The sequence below is a fragment of the Pistacia vera genome, unplaced genomic scaffold, assembly GCF_008641045.1.
Source record: "Pistacia vera cultivar Batoury unplaced genomic scaffold, PisVer_v2 Contig395, whole genome shotgun sequence".
NCBI classification, from domain to species: domain Eukaryota; kingdom Viridiplantae; phylum Streptophyta; class Magnoliopsida; order Sapindales; family Anacardiaceae; genus Pistacia; species Pistacia vera.
The window spans coordinates 628,579-643,333 of record NW_022196218.1 but is presented as its reverse complement, the minus strand read 5'-3'; the positions used below and the strand labels follow the sequence as shown (position 1 = coordinate 643,333).

At 36.0% G+C, this 14,755-nt stretch overlaps 1 non-coding gene across 1 annotated transcript; it reads right to left on the bottom strand.

The window, feature by feature from the left end:
• Positions 1–1,010: 1,010 nt before the first annotated feature.
• On the bottom strand, positions 1,011–1,117 carry LOC116141210. Its single transcript, XR_004129757.1, has one exon. It is a non-coding gene; the product is annotated as a small nucleolar RNA R71 (small nucleolar RNA).
• Between the last annotated feature and the right edge of the window lie 13,638 nt (positions 1,118–14,755).

The window sequence follows — 14,755 nt, the reverse complement described above, 5'->3', positions numbered from 1 at the left end:
CAATTTACAATAAATGCATGTGAATATGGAAATAGCATAATCTGTAGGTTCAATCCATAGAGTCCGAATGAAGTCAAAACCCTACCCATTTATTTAAATTGATATTACCTTGTTTTTAATCTTGCTTTCATAATTTAGCTTTGAATATTTAGCCATTTTTGTTTTAGTTTTAAGTTTAATTTTCTCCGATTAATCCAAATAAATTCGATTGCTCTAACTTGAAAACAGTAGAAAACTTAGTGCTTAGCAACCAATCCTCGTGGGAACGATACTCACTCATCACTTTATTACTTGTGCGACTAGTGCGCTTGCTATTTATGCATGTTGTAGTTACAAAGCATCAAGTTTTTGTCGCCATTGTCGGGGATTGAGTTTTGTGTTAACATTAAAATTTTCTTGTGTTTGCTAGATTGGAGCTTTATTTTTGCTTAATTATTGTTTGTTTAATTTTTGTATTCTTTTAGGTTGGTTTGTGATCTCACTCTTTCTATTTTTCTGTGTAGTTTATGCGAAGAGCAAGACGTCAGCCAGTGGCTCCTGTTGATCTTGAGATTGAAAGAACCACTAGAAGACTGAACAGAGAAAGAAGTGAAAGAGAGGCTACAGTGGAACCAGAGGTCATAGTTGTAGAGATGGCAGAAAATAGAACACTAAGGGAGTTTTCAATTCCTTCAGTTGATGGCAGTGGATCGAGTATCACTAGACCAGCAGTACAAGCCAACAACTTTGAGATAAAGCTGACAATCATCCAGATGATCTAGCAGTTGGTACAGTTCATGGGAGATTTGAAGGAAGATCCAAATCTACACATTGCCAATTTTTTGGAGATTTGTGATACTTTCAAGTCAAACGGAGTGTCAGATGATGACATTAGATTGAGACTATTCCCATTTTCATTGAAGGATAAAGCTAAGGGATGGTTAATGGCATTACCAACAGGAACAATTACAACATGGAATGATTTAGCACAAAAGTTCCTGACCAAATTCTTTCCTCCAGCGAAATTGGCAAAGCTGAGAAATGATATCACATCGTTTCTATAGGAAGAGTCGAAATCATTGTATGAGGCTTGGGAGAGATACAAAGAGTTACTGAGAAGGTGTCCACATCATGGGTTGCCAGTTTGGATGCAAGTCCAAACATTTTATAACGGATTGATGGTGAATGTGCAAACTATGGTGGATGCAGCATCAAGAGGAGCACTGCAAAATAAGACTTCGGAAGAAGCTCACGAGTTGCTTGAAGTTCTGGCAAGCAACAATTTTCAAAGACCTAATAAGAGGGTGCAACCGAAGAAATCTATGGGTCTTCATGAAGTTGATGCATATATAGCCATTTCAGCCCAAGTCACAGCACTTTAGAAACAGTTGGGAAATATGCAGGTAAACTCTATTCAAGCTCCTTAACTAACTTGTGATTTTTGTGTAGGTAATCACGTGAGCAGTAAGTGTCAAGTGGGGAAAACATTTGCTTCATCATCGTCATCATCGGAGCAGTTTAACTACTTGGCAAGGAATTAGAGGCAACCAATCAATCCCTATTCCAACACATATAATCCGGGTTGGAGGAATCATCCAAATCTATCTTGGGGCAATCAGAACTAGCAAAACAATCAATAGAACCAAAAAGCATTGCCAACTAACCAAACAGGGGTGAATAATCAACCAAAAGACCCAAGAGTGACAAAATTGGAGGACATGTTTGGGAAGTTTATGCAAGAGACCATAGGTTTTATGAATGAGACGAGGACGGATTTTAGAAATCAAAGGGCATCCATTCAGAATCTGGAGGTACAGATGGGGCAATTGGCTAAAAAGCTAAATGAGAGAACATAGGGGTCCCTACCAAGCAACACAGTGACTAACCCGCGAGAGCAAGTGAACGCAATAACTTTGAGAAGTGGGACAGTCTTGGAAGAGGTGGAACAATCAAGGAAAGAAAGAAGCCCACCAAAAGAAAAGGAAGATTCTGGTGAGGAAGTGGACGAAGAGATAATTGTTGAAGAGGAGCCAACCAGTTCTAGGAAAGATAAACAAAAGCGGGAAGAAAGACAAAGGCAAAAGAAAGAAAAATTGCCATTCCTCAAGATACCACTAGAGTTGGCACATCACACTGCACCCGTGCCTTTTCGTCAGAGGCTCATAAAAGAAAAACAAGTTAAGCAGTTTATTAAATTTCTTGATGTATTTAAAAAAACTGTACATTGACATTCCTTTTGCAGATGCGTTACAACAGATGCAGAGCTATGCAAAATTTCTCAAGGAGATTTTATCAAACAAAAGGAAGTTATAAGATGAGGAAACGGTGATGCTCAAGGAAGAGTGCAGCGCCATTCTCCAGAAGAAGCTACCCCCGAAACTCAAAGATCCGGGGAGTTTTACTATTCCTTGTGTTATAGGAGACATTACTTTTGATAGAGTTTTATGTGATTTAGGTGCAAGCATAAATCTTATGCCTTTTTCTGTTTTCAGGAAATTAGGAATTGGTGAAGTGAAGTCGACAACAATATGCTTGCAGCTTGTAGATAGATCCATAAAGCATCCTAGGGGCATTGTTGAAGATGTGTTGGTCAAAGTGGACAAATTTATTTTTCCAGAAAATTTCTTTGTGTTGGATATGGAAGAAGATAAGGAGATTCCTTTCATCTTGGGACGACCATTTCTGGCAACCAGAAGAGCTTTAATTGATGTACAAGAGGGGAAGTTGATCATGAGGATGCAAGATGAGGAAGTGACATTCAATGTCCTTGAGTCTCTGAAAGCTCCACTGAAGCAAGATTCATGTTTCAAAATTGATTTGGTGGGTCAGTCAACAATTGAAACTTCCCAACTTAATGATCCTAATTCGTCAATTAAAGGATGCATGGTCAAGTCAAGGCGATCCAATGAGGAGGACCACACCCTAGAAAGTTTTACACCATTCCAAGATGGGTCACAACTGAGTATGTATCATCTCCAGGGACGAATTCCTCCACTCAAAAAGGGTGAAGAAAAATTAAGAAAACTGAAAGCTGTTGGTAAGAACGGTCAAGCCATGACCAAATAATGGAAATGGGTGGTTAAGCTCTCAACAAAGGCCCTAGGTGACAAAAATCATAAGCAATTGAAACTTCGATGCAAAGACAATGCTCGGAAGTTGATGTATTTAGATAGTCCGGATTGACATGAAAACTTGAGAGAGTGAAGCTTTCGACTATAAACAAGCGCTCCTTGGGAGGCAACCCAAATGTTTACATTTGTTGTTGTTTATTTATTATTTTGAAATTGTTTAGTTTCTTATTATTTTTAGATAAAGTTTTAATTTGTGTGTCTTTGGGTGTTTTAGGTGAATTATTGAATCCAGGAGGAAATTGGAATTTTCCAGTTTTCGCTGTCTTCACCGCGGCGAAGCACATTTTTGAAAAATTTGGAATTCGAAAGTCCCAGACTTCACCGCAGCGAAGTATCTATTTCACCAAGGCAATGCGCCTCTATATTTTTTTGCCACGGCGAAGAATTTTGTTTCGCCGCGGCGAAGAAAGTTAGGCAAAAATCATAAAGGGAAATTTCGCCGCGACGAAGATTGTTCTTTGCCGGGGCGATGAGCTTTTGTAATTTTTTGCCACAGCGAAGAATTTGTCTTCGCCGCGGCATCAACTGGGTTTGGTTTTTAGGGTTTACAAATAAAGAACTTCGCCGCAGCAAATATTGTTCTTCGCCACGGTGAAACCTGATTTTTATAAATACTTTGCGCAACCTTTCATTTTTCGCAAAACTTCTCAAACACATTTGAGAGAAAAAATTTCCTACTTCAATCCAGAGCCTTCCCAGTGATTTCCCGGCAAAGTTTCTCACTCCTTAACCTTTCTAAACACCAAAACAACTCGTTCTAACCAAGATCTTTGAAAAAAGTTCAAGAAATTGGGGATTTTGCAGTCTAGGATGATTTTGGCTAAATTGGTGGTGAATACTCCCTAGTTTTGGTAAGATTTCAAGTTCCCTAAGCTTTTAATCGCAAATTTTTGAGTTTAGATTTCTGGATCTGAAAATTTTGATTATTGGTTGAGTTGTGAAATTTTAGTGCTTATGTGCGTTGATTTTGATTAAAGAAGTGTTGATTGTGCATATTATGGTATTGAGGAGTGTGGGTTTTTGAATTTTGGAGTGTTTGGTTGAGTTTGGAAAAATTGTAGTTTGGGGGTCTAGGTACGAATTTTGGAAGTGTTGTTTTATTGCAGGATTGATTGTGGTTGTTCATAGGGCGCTTAGGGTTGAATTTTTAAGTTGAATTGTTGAGTTGATTGCTAGTTTTGGTAAAATGCCGCTCAAAGTGTTGTCCAAGGGTAAAGGTAAAGGAAAGAAAGTGGACAACCGGTTTGTAAGTGACAAGGCTCGGACACGCTATGAAAGGGCAGCCCAAAGGAAAGATAAAGGATTTATTCCTGAGCATGGATTGACCGCGAGCCAGGCTATGGATTGGAGTCGAGGGAGATGTTGGGAACTATTTATGAGTTCACCTGCACAAGCGGCTGTAGAGCCGCTAGTGAGAGAGTTTTATGCCAACCTCCTGGATAGTGAATCTGGTACTGTGTTTGTGAGGGGTACTGATGTGGCATTTACTACGAAGGTCATCAATGAATTTTATAACCTGCCTAACATTGACCATAATCATACCCTTGAGGAGAATTTTAGACCTAATGCAAACACAAGGAACTTGAAGAGTTATGTGAATGAACTAAAAGAATAGATTGGGGGTTGTGAGAAGGGCAAGAAGAATAAGAGAGGTAATTAACTCAATTTGAGAATTTTGTAATTTTCNAATTATTTAACATCTAAAGCATATATTCATCTTTCCTCAACCGGTATACAAGGATATGCTTATGCGTTTCCCATCATGTCTATATGCATCTCTAACATCTTATGGCATGTAAATATATATTTTGGTGAGTTTAATACTTTTAATTCATCCATGGATTATCAATCCATTTACATTACCTCTTGCTCACATACATCTCTTAAAACATGTATTACATTGCATCTTCATGCCATTTCATAACATTAATCATGCATTAACATCATGACTGTGTATATCTTTCAAAGATCATCTAACTAATGGGTAAATCTTAGTACATGGCATAATTACAATAATACATTAATAATCATAAGAATTGATCATGTTAAATCTTAAACTTTAACAATCAGTTTATACTTCAAGCCATTTTCCATCCATTTCTCAAATGAATTGGCTCTTGGCATAAACACAAAAGTTATAGGTCTGTGTCTTAACTTTCTAATACTTCAAGAATCATCTCATTTCTATTTTTATAACTCAAGTTATGGTTGAAATACTGAAGCATGTTTAACATAACCCCTAAAATTACTAAATCCAAAATTTTCATATTAACTATGCCACATCAATTCCTATTGACAATTAAACAATGGGTCAACCTATGGATCAAATAAACCTCCCCTTAATAGTCTTTAACATCTTAAAAAAAGTGTAAAATCTCATTCCCATAATCATCCATTATTGTTATAACATTGTAAGCTAATGCAAACAACACCTTAACACTTCAAATAGCAACCATTCAACACCATGTGGCCTCCAATACTGCAAGTTTTGCCACCATCAGCATCCACACTTCATTTTTTCAATCAAACACAACAACTTATAAAATACAGATAGCAATTACTTCATGTATAATGAATTCAAGGCAATAAGTAGAATAAATGAGTTCAACTACACTTGCCATCAACTAATTCTATGCCTTAAAGCCTTAATTTAAGGTTTCATAAAAATCTACAAACCCTAGCACAATCCTAAAGTCATGGGAGGTTCTTCGTTACGTTTTTAAAGAATTCCTCCAACAAATCGTTTGCCTTTGTCTTCTTTTACACCTTATTCCTACATATATAACATTATACCTCAACATCTACTTGAAATCTTCAAATCACATCAAAACTAAAGTTTTTAATCCTTACCTTAAACCCTTCAAATTGAAGAAGTGGAGATCATACTACGGGGGACCAATAGAGAAAGATAGTCGATGCAACTTATAACTTCTTGGAGTGTGAACATTTTTTAGTAATAATTTTGCAACAACCTTTGAGACTTGTATAAGTTCTAGGCAGTTCGTTGTGTCAAGTTGAGTCTTATGTTTTCTTTTTAAATTCTTGTTGATTCTGCTGTTTTGCGTTTTGTTGGGCGTGTGTTGTTTTTCTTTCATTTTGTTTTGTACCTGATGTCGGGATGAGCATGTCTTTAGTTTGGGGGCATTTGATAATCCGAGGATTATACTGTTTTATTTAGGCTTTTAGGCCGGATTTTAGATACTTCTTAGTTCATTTATGCCTGAATGCTACTTAATTCTTTACATTTGTGTTTCAGGCCAAAATGGACATTTTGAGCAAATAATGAGCGAATTGGAGTTTCTAAACTCAGAAGTAAACAGATCTCAGGAGTTGGGATAGTTGTGAAGCGAAGTAAAGCACTATGAAACTTGTTCCCATGGGAAAGCATCGAAGATCGAAGATTAAGCAAAGAAGCAAGCGGAGGGCAATTCTATAAATTCAGAATTCTTCATGAAGATTCGCCTCGGCAAAGTTTGTTCTTCGCCGCGGTGAAATGAGTTACGCACAAGATTTAAGTTTACTTCGTCGCTGTGGCTAGATTTCTTCTTCGCCACGGCGAAGTCTGCAAATTTCAGGTTCTGTAAACATACAGTTTCATTTTTAGGCAAAGTCTTAGGTTTTTGGGCGAAGTATAAAAGCAAAACTTTGCCATTTTGATGGGTCGTGTTTTTCTAGTCTAGAGCAGCTTTTTCATCTTCCTGATTTTAGATTTAACGAATTTGGGTTGGAAAGTGAGAAGATTTGGGATTGAATCTGGTGGACTCTTCAACTAGGGGAGATCTCTTGTCTTTCTCTCATTTTAAACGTTGAACCTTAGTTTATTTGTTTTCTTGTTGTTGTGTTGATTTAGCTATGACTAAAATCATTTTGGTTTAGGGTTTTGATGTAAATTCGGATTTCCATGGATTAAGTTATTGATTTTATTATTGTCATATGCTATTGCATGGTTTGTGGGGTTATTCTGATTTTATTTTTATTTGATGAACATGTGAGATTGAGAAATGAGTCATGTTAAGCTTCTTGGGTAATCACCATTGTAGTATTGAATGCTAGAGAGATTTAAGAATCAATGAAATCAATCTAGGATTTCATGTGCTTAATGAGCTTAGAACTATTAATCTTCAAATTGTTGGGTGCGGAAGTTTAATAGAGAAAGTAGGAAAACATAGCATGAGAAGTGATGTTTACAATTTAGAAAATCGATTACAATAAATGCATGTGAATATGGAAATAGCATAATCTGTAGGTTCAATCCATAGAGTTCGAATGAATCAAAACCCTACCCATTTGTTTAAATTAATATTATTAATCTTGCTCATAATTTAGCTTTGAATATTTAGCATTTTGTTTTAGTTTTAAGTTTAATTTTCTCCATTAATCCAAACAAATTCGATTGCTCTAACTGAAAACAGTAGAAAGCTTAGTGCTTAGCAACCAATCCTCGTGGGAACGATACTCACTCATCACTTATACTTGTGCGACTAGTGCATTTGCTATTTATGCATGTTGTAGTTACAACGCATCAATATTAGAATGTATTATAAAAATAAATATCATAAATTTAGATACATTATTTAAAATCATGATATTAATCATGGGACCCTAACTATATACAATCTAGTAAAGGAAAAACAACATAAAATTCTTAATAACTGAACAACTGGGTGGGGCGGGACTGCATGAGGCTAGTCTCCACGAGGCGAGTCGAGGATTGCCCAATCCACTACCCGGCCCATCCCGTTGTCAGTGAATTTTATGAGAATCATCCCCCTAAAAGTTGGAATGCATGGAGAATGATGCATGTGTACTATAATATCTATATTAGTATTTTGCAAAAAAATTCAATCAAATAAAAGCAAGTAAGGTATAGCTTGTTACATTAAGTCCTTAGCAACCTTGGAGACTTTTATTTCAAGAGAAATTAAATAAAAGAGGATCCACACCAGGTAAGAAGAAATTAGGCCAAGAGAGATATTTAGGGTTCTTAGAAATTTATGATCTCTACTTCAAAATTGATATATCATTTCTTTATATATGTAGCTTGTAAACAATTCAATAATTGTTTTGGGACTTCCTTAAACAATATCCATAATTGTTTTGGGGTGTAAATAGTTCTATATATTATGAAGTTATTAAACTTCTTTAATATAACATTGGATTAACATTTAATCATAATTAACAATTTAACTCTTATAAATGTTTACATAACAATTTAACCTTAATTGTTTATATGTTTAGAATTACAATCCATTATTAAATCCAATTTAATATAAGAAAATGATTAATTATGAATTGGAATTCCATTTAATTCCAATTAGCAATTTAACTCTTAATTATCATAATTACTAATATAACCCTCCATTGAATCCAGTTCAATGACAACATATAAATAACTTCATTCCCCTTGGTAGGTGCTAGCAACCTGAATAATCAACTCTCTTCGGCTATTTCTCCATTCTCCTTAGTTACAATGTGTGACCTTTTAGGTTCCTGTGGCCTAGCTGTTGGCCCAATATCATAGTCTGTTCCGATATGTTTCGTCATAACTCTTATGATCGAAACTCCCCACCGATTATGGCAGGCATCTAACAATGTCCATAACCCTAAGTCACAATGAAGATATTGTAAAACCCCCCTCCAGTCAGGTATCCCCTGAATATCCCTAATGAGAATCTCAGAGATACATGTCTTGGAGAACGAGTTGTATTTAGAAAAAATCTGTTTAAGGATAATAATAATAATATCCAAAACATGCAAATAAAATATCACACAGGATCTAAACTTATAATTTAGAAACTTTAAGGATTTATCCAGAAATTAACAATCAAAACATATTTATATGGTGGAGCTTCCAAAGGTGTTTCACAAATATTTATCATTACATCAAGATAAAAACATCAAGATGAAAATAAATCATCTCCCCTCACGTGTAGCCCCGCTGTCTCTAGCATCCTTCGCTTCTGGTCTATCTGCAAAGCAATCAACAATGAAAGGTGAGCGCTAATCGCCCAGTAAGGAATGGTCCATTTCATAAATGTGCTATTTGACCTTATTTTAAACATATTGTTAACACATCACTTACATTTTACATCTAGGGCTACTCCATTTTTTTTTTTTTTCTTCCATATGTCTTTAATCATTTTATCCATGGCTATATAAACATCAATGCATAAACATACAAACAAGTATGTAAATTAGTACACACACATTACATGTCATGTATAACATCAAATATCATCAACATGGTATAAATCATCTCATGATGTAAATAACATCATAACTAAGTAGTGCAACTAAATTCATAGAAGCATTCAACGTGTAGCCGATCGGACTTTTCTTAGCGTCTTAAGCACTTCATATCATCTAGCCTCAAATTCATCTGAGCTCATATCATCGAGAGGCGTGCTTACGAATTATTTAACATCTAAAGCATATATTCATCTTTCCTCAACCGGTATACAAGGATATGCTTATGCGTTTCCATCATGTCTATATGCATCTAACATCTTATGGCATGTAAATATAATTTTGGTGAGTTTAATACTTAATTCATCCATGGATTATCAATCCATTTACATTACCTCTTGCTCACATACATTCTTAAAACATGTATTACATTGCATCTCATGCATTCAACATTAATCATGCATTAACATCATGACTGTGTATATCTTTCAAAGATCATCTAACTAATGGGTAATTAGTACATGGCATAATTACAAAATAAATAATCATAAGAATTGATCATGTTAAATCTAAACTTTAACAATCAGTTTATACTTCAAGCCTTTCCATCCATTTCTAAATGAATTGGCTCTTGGCATAAACACAAAGTTATAGGTCTGTGTCTTAACTTCTAATACTTCAAGATCATCTCATTTCTATTTTATAACTCAAGTTATGGTTGAATACATGAAGCATGTTTAACATAACCCCTAAAATTACTAAATCCAAAATTTTCATTAACTATGCCACATCAATTCTATTGACATTAAACAATGGGTCAACCTATGGATCAAATAAACCTCCCCTTATAGTCTTTAACATCTTAAAAAAAGTGTAAAATCTCATTCCCCAATCATCCATTATTGTTATAACATGTAAGCTAATGCAAACAACACCTTAACACTTCAAATAGCAACCATTCAACACCAGTGGCCTCCAATACTGCAAGTTTTGCCACCATCAGCATCCACACTTCATTTTTCAATCAAACACAACAACTTATAAATACAGATAGCAATTACTTCATGTATAATGAATTCAAGGCAATAAGTAGAAAAATGAGTTCAAACACCTTGCCACAACTATTCTATGCCTTAAAGCCTTAATTTAAGGTTTCATAAAAATCTACAAACCCTAGCACAATCCTAAAGTCAGGGAGGTTCTTCGTTATGTTTTTAAAGAATTCCTCCAACAAATCGTTTGCCTTGTCTTCTTTTACACCTTATTCTACTATATAACATTATACCTCAACATCTACTTGAAATCTTCAAATCACATCAAAACAAGTGTTTTAATCCTTACCTTAAACCCTTCAAATTGAAGATCCAAGGCTCCTATCTTGTTCTCCTTGAAAAATTAAGCAAAAATCCTTTAAAACTTAGAAAGAAAGCTTGTTTCATGGAAGATTTAGAGAGAAAATGGAAGAAATGTTGAAGAAATGCTCTCTCCCTTGGCTTGAACGAATTTCATCTCATTATAGGAAAATATTTCATTTATTTTAAAAATTATAATATTGGCCCAATTATTTTAATTGTATAACTCATAAGTCCTTAATTCTTCATATAAGGGCATTTTGGTCATTTCACACACAGACATAATTATTACTCAATTAATGCCATTAAATGCAATTCAGCCTACTCATCCTTGACTTTTTCAATGCTTATCCATAGGAAAATGACCATTTTGCCCCTAAAGCTTTCATGGATAATTGATTAACACGTTCCAAATGAATCGACCATTTTGCCCTTAATTAGATTTTATGATTTTTAACAAAAATTAACATCTAAAGGACTTTTGAGTTAGGAACATACCTTTGACATCTTGGTATTACATTTCCTCCCCCCTTACAATAATTTCGTCCTCGAAATTGTAGAAACAGCTCTGGGTATCGACTTCTCATATCTTGCTCCATATCCCAGGTAGCTTCTTCTATCTATGATTCCTCCAAAGCACTTTAACTAGTGGAATTTTCTTGTTTCTGAGCTCTTTTAACTTTCTGTCAAGGATTTGAACTGGGCGTTCTCATAAGCCAAAGCCAAATTATCCTATAATTCCACTTCGTCCATCTGAAGCACATGTGAAGGATCACTAACATACTATGCAACAAAGAGACATGGAAAACATTATGGACTCTTTCCATGCTCATTGGCAGTGCAAGTCTATAAGCTACTTTGCCTACCCTTTCCAATACTTCAAAGGGTCCAATGTAAACATGGAGCGAGCTTGCCTTCTTTCCAAATCTCATAATATGTTTATAAGGTGCGACTTTTACAAAATCTTTGTCACCCACTTGGAATTCCACTTCTTTTCTTTTTAGGTCGGCATATCTCTTTTGTCGATCTTGGGCTTGCTTCATTCTTCTCTAATAAGCTTAACATCTTCAATCATTTTCTAGGTCACTTTGGGCCAACTGTGACAAGGAGTCTCTTTCTCCAATATCATCCAGACAAAGGGGATCTGCACCTTCTTCCATATAATGCTTCATATGGGACCATCTGGATAGTGGATTGGTGTTGTTGTTATAAGCAAATTCTATTAGTGGAAGTACATCACTCCATTTTGCCTTGTGATCCATACAACAAGCTCTCAGCATGTCTTCAATCACCTGGTTAGTCCATTCAGTTTGGCCATCAGTTGAGGATGATAGTCGTACTAAAGGCAACTTTTGTAACAACTGCTGTAAACTAGTACCATGCATGCATAATAACAATAGAAAATGGGCCCAAAACTGTTCTTTTTATATAATTAATAAGTCTTTATACACAAGAGCATCATTTACAAAAAGCCATTTTAAAAGACAAAAAACAGGGGAAACAGTGTAGCTATTGCTCTGCTTGCCGACGCCCCTCTGACGCATCATCACCTAGATCCTGCATCCACAAAGGAAAATAACGGGGTGAGCACAAATAAAGCTCAGTAAGTAAACCCTTTATCTGTATCCCCGTATGCTTTTCTCTTAATTCTTTCCTCACACTTTTTTGGTTTCTACTAAACGTCATGGCCTCATCTTACCGGAGGTACGGCGGATAGCATTCACACAGTACCATCTCACTCTTCATGACTGTCGGGTGGAGCACACAGCCACAACCCGTTCTTAGGGACTACCGAGTGGGGATCACAAAGCCCTACCGGTTTTCGTAATATGGGTGGAGACCACCAAGCACCTACCCGTTCCTCATTACTTTCGAGTGACGATCACAAAGCATTAACCCGTTCTAATCACTGTCGGGTGATGATCACAAAGTATCAATCCATTTCTAATAAATATCGGGTGATGATCACAAAGCATCAACCCTTTCTTAACTAACCGGGTGATAATCACAAAGCATCAACCCGATTTCATAACTACAGGTGATGATCACAAAGCATCGACCATTTCTAAACTCTTCTCATTCACTCTACTCTAGCACTTCTCATTCTCTCTACCCTAGAGTAGTTGTTCCACAAAGTTCTCTACCCATAGTGCAAGTGCATACACAAAGTTTCTACTCTTTCTTAGGTCACTTCTCAATGCACAATAATGCTATGATGGTCCATCTCACTAATGCACTTATGAAATGCCAACATGCAATGTTGCAAGAATTAAGGTTCACTACTCATACTCAAACCTCTATTAGGCATTTCATCAAACAACTCAAGTGCATAAAAAACTCTTCTATAACAATAAGTCTATGTCTTTCTCTAACCATCAAAATGGGGAGAAACTCCCTCACATAGCCATAATTCCTGCCAAAGAAAGACACTTCCAAAAGGATTTCTCAATATCCTTCAATCCATCTCAAACTACCTTTCAAACCACATCTCCTTATACTTGAAATGTATGAACAATCACAAAGCACTAACAATCTCCATTTAAGACTCAATAAAAATGCATATAACATGTATATAACATACATCATAATTGCTATCAAAAACCCTAATCAAGAAAATTCTCAAATCTCAACTTGGGTTGGGATTTACTTACCTTGTTATGGAGAGATTTCACTAGCTCTTCCTTTCTCTTGGTTGCTTGACTTTTCTCTACTCTTTAAAAAAGAACAAAAACCCTCAATAATCAAATATACTCAAAAACTCACAAAGCTTCACAACCAAAGCAAGAATCCTTACATTAGGATGCTTAGATTGATTTTCTACCCCAAATCACTCCAAAAGCCTTTAAAACTCCTTGAACAAAAGAAAAGAGAAACTGAGAGGAAGTAAGAGAGGAGATGGCGATGGAGAAGAGGAATAAAGGGTTTGCAATGACTTAATCCTTTTAATGAAATTTATACACAAGCATTCCATTTTGCCCTTCTTTCCTTAGGAATTCATCTATATCCTGATTCATTACAAACACACCCCCATAACAACTTTCTCCATGAAAATTCCTTACATTTTACTCCCCACTTTTCCTGCTAATTAGGGGTAGAATGGTCAAATTGCCCTTAGGGAAGAAAATATCTAAAACTTAACAAACATTTTGGTTGGCACGTCGCCGCAGCGAAACTGTCCAGCAGCTTCTCGTGGCTTCAACACCTCTTCGCTGCAGCGAAGATTCTTTCTTCGCCCGGCGAAGCCTAGAACACTGAACTTCTTCTATTTCAACCAATTTAGGGCAAGTATTCAACACACCACTCAATCAAAGGTCAACCAAACAATAATACTAATAAACCAACTCAAATAAGAGCAAAAGGAGAAACATTAGCTACATACCTCAAGTGGGGCGTTACAACTTTGTACCAATGCTCCTGTATTCCAACCTAGAAAGCTGATATGAACCTGATATCTCTGCTAACACAATCGTCTTGGGTACTCCATGTAATCTCACAATCTCTTTGACATATAATTGCCATAATCGAAATACATCTATCTTATCCGTCATAGGTAGATAATGAGCTGTCTTGGTCAATTTATCAACCACCACCTAGATTGCTATATCTTGCTGAACTTTAGGAAGTCCCACGATGAAGTCCATTGAGATCCTCCCATTTCCATTTAGGAATCTCTAAGGGTTGGAGTAATCCTGATGGTCTCTAATGCTCTGCCTTTACTGGTTGACATGTTAAACATCTGAAACATAATCGGCAATGTCATTTTTCATACCGACCACCAATAGCTTTCTTCACATCTTGATACATCTTTACACTTTAAGGTGGGCTGTATAAAGTGTATTGTGTGCCTTACTAAGGATTTTATTCCTTAGTTCTTCATCTTGAGGTACACATATTCTATCTCTAAACATCAGTGCCCCATTGACTATTTAAAGTTTGTCTCTTTACACTCTATTATCCGTTGGTAGATTATCTTACAGGTAACATCTTTACCTTGTTTCATCTTGATTCCTCCACGAAAGTGGGTTTGATCTCCATTTGGGCCAATCCTCATTGATCATAATTTCAATACCTTCTTGGAGGATCTCTTACTGTAATTGTCCTGTACAG